Genomic DNA, 6,000 nt, shown 5'->3' with positions numbered 1-6,000 from the left:
CATGAAACTTAAAGTGGCCTTAGACAGATTAGAGACTATGTTTGCTAAGCTAGAGGAGCTCTGCTCAGATTGCTCTGTCTGTTGCTGAGAAGATGATGGAAAAGGCTTGTTATTGCTAAGCCTGTTTCTCCCACCATTGTTAAAGCCTTGTTGAGGCTTTTGTTGATCCTTCCATGAGAAATTTGGATGATTTCTCCATTGGAAATTATAGGTATTCCCATAGGGTTCACCCATGTAATTTACCTCTGTCATTGTAGGGTTTTCAGGATCATAAGCTTCTTCTTCAGAAGATGCCTCTTTAGTACTGTTGGATGCATTTTGCCATCCATTCAGACTTTGAGAAATCATGTTGACTTGCTGAGTCAACATTTTGTTCTGAGCTAATATGGCATTCAGAGCATCAATTTCAAGAACTTCCTTCCTCTGAGGCGTCCCATTACTCACAGAATTACTCTCAGAAGTGTACATGAATTGGTTATTTGTAACCATGTCAATAAGTTCTTGAGCTTCTGCAGACGTTTTCTTTAGGTGAATGGATCCACCTGCAGAATGGTCCAGTGACATCTTAGAGAACTCAGGTAGACCATAATAGAATATATCCAAAATGGTCTACTCTGAAATCATGTCAGAAGGACACCTTTTGGTCATGTATCTTTCCCAAGCTTCATAGAGGGATTCCCTATCTTTTTGTTTGAAGGTCTGAACATCCACTCTAAGATTGCTCAGCTTTTGAGGAGGAAAGAACTTAGCCAAGAAGGCCGTGACCAGCTTATCCCAAGAGTCCAGTCTATCTTTAGGTTGTGAGTCCAACCATGTTCTAGCTCTGTCTCTTACAGCAAAAGAAAAAAGCATGAGCCTGTAGACTTCAGGATCTACTCCATTAGTCTTAACAGTCTCACAGATCTGCAAGAACTCAGTTAAAAACTGGTAGGGATCTTCTGATGGAAGTCCATGGAACTTGCAGTTCTATTGTAGTAGAGCAACTAGTTGAGGTTTCAGCTCAAAATTGTTTGCTCCAATGGCAGGGATTGAGATGCTTCTTCCATCAAATTTGGAAGTAGATGTAGTATAATTACCAAGCATCCTCCTTGCATTATTATTTTCGGCTGCCATCTCCTCTTCCTTTTCAAAATTTTCTGTAAGGTTGTCTCTGGATTATTGTAATTTAGCTTCTCTTAGTTTCCTCTTCAGAGTCCTTTCAGGTTCAGGATCTGCTTCAACAAGAACATTCTTGTCTTTTCTCCTGCTCATATGAAAAAGAAGGGAACAGAAAATAATAATAGGGATCCTTTTTACCACAGTAGAGAGATTCTTTTATGTTAGTAGAAGAATAAGAGAATAAAAGAAGAAAAAGGTAAGAATCCAAACAAAAGGGGGAAGATTAAGTTCGAATTCTTGAGTAGAAGAGATGTGTTAGTAAATAAATAAATAAATCGAAAGAGACGAGAGAGAAGAGTTTTCGAAAATTAATTTTGAAAAAGGGATTAGTGATTTTCGAAAATTAAGAGAAGAAATAAAATTAAATTTAAAATTTGAAACAATTAGTTAATTAAAAGAATTTTGAAAAAGAGGGAGATGATTTTCGAAAATTAGAGAGAGAAAAGTAGTTAGGTGGTTTAGAAAAAGATAAGAAACAAACAAAAAGTTAATTAGTAGTTGAAAAAGATTTGAAAATCAATTTTGAAAAGATAAGAAGTTAGAAAAGATATTTTGAAATCAAATTTTTGAAAAAGATATGATTTGAAAAAGATATTTTAAAAAGATATGATTGAAAAAGATATTTTGAAAAAGATTTGATTTTTAAAATTAAAATTGATTACTTGACTAACAAGAAACTAAAAGATATGACTCTAGAATTTAAAGATTGAACCTTTCTTAACAAGAAAGTAACAAACTTCAAATTTTTGAATCAATCACATTAATTGTTAGTAAAGTTTTTGAAATTTTGAAATAAAGATAAGAAAAAGATTTTGAAAATAAATTTTAAAATTTTTTGAAAATAATAAAAAAATGAAAAATATTTGAGTTTTGAAAAGATAGGATTTTTAAAATTGAAATTTTTGACTAAGTCAACTCAAATTTTCGAAAATTATGAGCAAAATAAGGAAAAGATATTTTTTATTTTTGAATTTTTAATGAGGAGAGAGAAAAACACAAATATGACCCAAAACATGAAAATTTTGGATCAAAGCACTTAATGCATGCAAGAACACTATGAATGTCAAGATGAACACCAAGAACACTTTGAAGATCAAGATGAACATCAAGACTTATTTTTGAAAAATTTTCAAGAAAAGAAAAACATGCAAGACACCAAACTTAGAAATTTTTCATGTTTAGACACTATGAATGCAAGAATGCATATGAAAAACAACAAAAGACACAAAACAAGAAAATTTAAAGATCAAACAAGAAGACTTATCAAGAACAACTTGAAGATCATGAAGAGAACCTGCATGAATTTTCAAAAAAATATGCATAAATTTTAAAAATATGCAATTGACACCAAACTTAAAAATTGACTCAAGACTCAAACAAGAAACACAAAAAATATTTTTGGTTTTTATGTTTTTTTTTTTATTTTTTGGATTTTTCAAAAATAATTTTTTTGGAAAAACGAAAACAAAGAAAAAATTTTTGAAAAGAAAATTACCTAATCTGAGCAACAAGATGAACCGTCAGTTGTCTAAACTCGAACAATCCCCGGCAACGGCGCTAAAAACTTGGTGCACGAAATTGTGATCATCAACAATGGTGCCAAAGACTTGGTAGCAATCTCAAACGTGAATCACACTTTGTCACAACTTCACACAACTAACCAGCAAGTGCACTGGGTCGTCCAAGTAATACCTTACGTGAGTAAGGGTCGATCCCACAGAGATTGTTGGTATGAAGCAAGCTATTGTCATCTTGTAAATCTCAGTTAGGCGGATTCAAATGGTTATAATGGTTTTCGAAAATAATAATAAATAAAGCATAAAATAAAGATAGAAATACTTATGTAATTCATTGGTGGGAATTTCAGATAAGTGTATGAAGATGCTGTGTTCCTTCTAAATCTCTGCTTTCCTACTGCTTTCATCCAATCCTTCTTACTCCTTTCCATGGCAAGCTGTATGTAGGGCATCACCGTTGTTAATGGCTACTTTCCATCCTCTCAGTGAAAATGGTCCAAATGCTCTTGTCACAGCACGGCTAATCATCTGTCGGTTCTCGATCATGTCAGAATAGAATCCATTGATTCTTTTGTGTCTGTCACCACGCCCAACAATCGCGAGTTTGAAGCTCGTCATAGTCATTCAATCCCTGAATCCTACTCGGAATACCACAGAAAAGGTTTAGACTTTCCAGATTCTCAAGAATGGCCGCCAAAAGGTTCTAGCTTATATCACGATGATCCTGATTAAGGAATCCAAGAGATACACGCTCGGTCTAAGGTAGAACGGAAGTGGTTGTCAGTCATGCGTTCATAGGTGAGAATAATTATGAGTGTCACGGATAATCACATTCATCATGTTGAAGTGCAACGAATATCTTAGAATAGGAATAAGTTGAATTGAATAGAAAATAGTAGTAGTTGTATTGAAACTCGAGGTAAAGCAGAGCTCCACACCCTTAATCTATGGTGTGTAGAAACTCCACCGTTGAAAATACATAAGTGATGGTCCAGGCATGGCCGAATGGCCAGCCCCCATAAACGTGATCAAAGGATCATAAGGTAATCCAAAAATAATCCAAATATGTCTAAAACAATAGTAAAATGTCCTATTTATACTAGACTAGTTACTAAGGTTTACAGAAATAAGTCTAAATGCATAAATCCACTTCCGGGGCCCACTTTGGTGTGTTATTGGGCTGAGCTTGAGCTTTACACGTGCAGAGGCTTCTCTTGGAGTTAAACGCCAAGTTGTAACGAGTTTTTGGCGTTTAACTCTGGCTTGTGACGTGTTTCTGGCGTTTGACTCCAGAATGCAGCATGGAACTGGCATTGAACGCCAGTTTGCGTCATCTAATCTCAAATAAAGTATGAACTATTATATATTTCTAGAAAGCTCTGGATGTCTACTTTCCAACGCCGTTGAGAGCACGCCATTTGGAGTTCTGTAGCTCCAAAAATTTTATTTAGAGTGAAGGGAGGTCAGAATTCAACAGCATTAGCAGTCCTTTTTCAGCCTGAATAAGATTTTTGCTCAGATCCCTCAATTTCATCCAGAAAATACCTGAAATCACAGAAAAATACACAAACTCATAGTAAAGTCTAGAAATGTAAATTTTGCATAAAAACGAATGAAAACATCCCTAAAAGTAGCTAGATCCTACTAAAAACTACCTAAAAACAATGCCAAAAAGCGTATAAATTATTCACTCATCACCTGCTATCTTCGATCAATAGATTGGAGCAACTCATCATTAGGAGATTAAGAGGGATAAGTGATCTGAGGGGTCTGCTGAGATGTTTGAGGCTGCCTTAGATGAGGTGCTCTGTAGGCCTTATTATGATTCTGCTGCTTGAAGTTGTTATTGTTATTCCACCTCTGGTTTTCATTGTTATCTCTGCCTCCTCTATTATGATTGTCCCTCCAACCCTGGTTGGAATTATCTCTCCAACCTTGGTTGGGGTAATCCTGCCATCCATGGTTATAGCTGCCACCTTGATTGTACCCTTGATTGGGGCGGTCATAGAAGTTATGAGTGGCTGCCATAGTGTGGTCTTCCTGTTAGAGTTGCAGACACTCATCAGTATAATGACTGTAATCTGCACAGATCCCGCATACTCTCTGTGGAACCAACTGTTGGTTGTGCTATGGTGGAGAAGGCTAAACTTGCTGAGCTTGTTGTTGACTTAGTTGCATCTGCTTCAGTAAGTTGGTCATTTCACATAATCTCTAAGTTATATCAACAGTCTCTTTGCTAGAGGATACCTCTACAACAGCTCTTGACTAACTTTGTTTCTGCCCGTGATTCCTAGTAGATTCAGCTAAGTCGCTGATCAATTGCCACGCCTCTTCCGTAGTCTTGTACTTCTTCATAGACCCATTTCTAGCACTTTCCAATGTGGTCTTATCTTGAGATTTCATGCCATGTGTAAAGTAGCCGAGCAACACTATCTTGTCAATCATATGGTGGGGACATGCTTTCAGAAGATTATTGAAGCGCTCCCAATATTCGTGGAAAGCCTCAGATTCGTCCTGAATGATCATGGAAATGTATTTTCTCAGTTTATCGGCAACCTCAGCTGGAAAGAATTTCTCCAAAAATTCTCTTCTAAGCGTATCCCAGTTAGAAACAGTTGCTCTGGGTTGAATGTAGTACCACTCTTTTGCCTTCCCCTCAAGAGAGAATGGAAAAGCCTTTAGCAGAATAGAAGTTTTGTCAGTACCATCACGCTTAACAGTAGAACAAGCTATCTGGAAATCCCTAAGGTGCTTGATAGGCTCTTGAGCAGGTAAGCCATGAAACTTGGGCATCAAGTTGAGTAGTGCAGTCTTTATTTCAAAATCTACAGCCCCTGCTGGGTGGCGTGCCTGGAATGGTTGTAGTGTAAAATCAGGGGCTGCAGCCTCCTAGATAGTGACTCTCCTAGGTGCTGCCATGTCACCTGCACGTGAATCAACTGGATCAGTAGAGGGGGAGCTTGTTTCTCCCTTAGATGACGTTTCAGATTCGTCTTCAGAGAGGACTAGCCGACGCCGAGCTTGCCTTATACATGAAATAGTTCTTTCAATCTCAGGGTCAAATACTGGCAAGCTTGGATCAGGAAGTGAACACGTCATTTAATGAAAGAAACGTGCAGCTCATAGTAACAAAAATAAAAAAGAAAAATGCAATTAAATAAATTGCAATCAATAAATTAGCACACTATTGCAACTCCCCGGCAACGGCGCCAAAAATTGACGTGAGCGGAAATTGGCAGATTCAGAATTAATTAGAGAAATGGTATTGTGAGTACAGTTCTAAACCGGCAAAAATTCACTCGTCAGTTTAGAAAAGGGTTGTCAC

This window comes from Arachis hypogaea, chromosome 1 (genome assembly GCF_003086295.3).
Source record: "Arachis hypogaea cultivar Tifrunner chromosome 1, arahy.Tifrunner.gnm2.J5K5, whole genome shotgun sequence".
Taxonomy (NCBI): Eukaryota; Viridiplantae; Streptophyta; class Magnoliopsida; order Fabales; family Fabaceae; genus Arachis; species Arachis hypogaea.
This window is presented reverse-complemented; position numbering follows the sequence as displayed.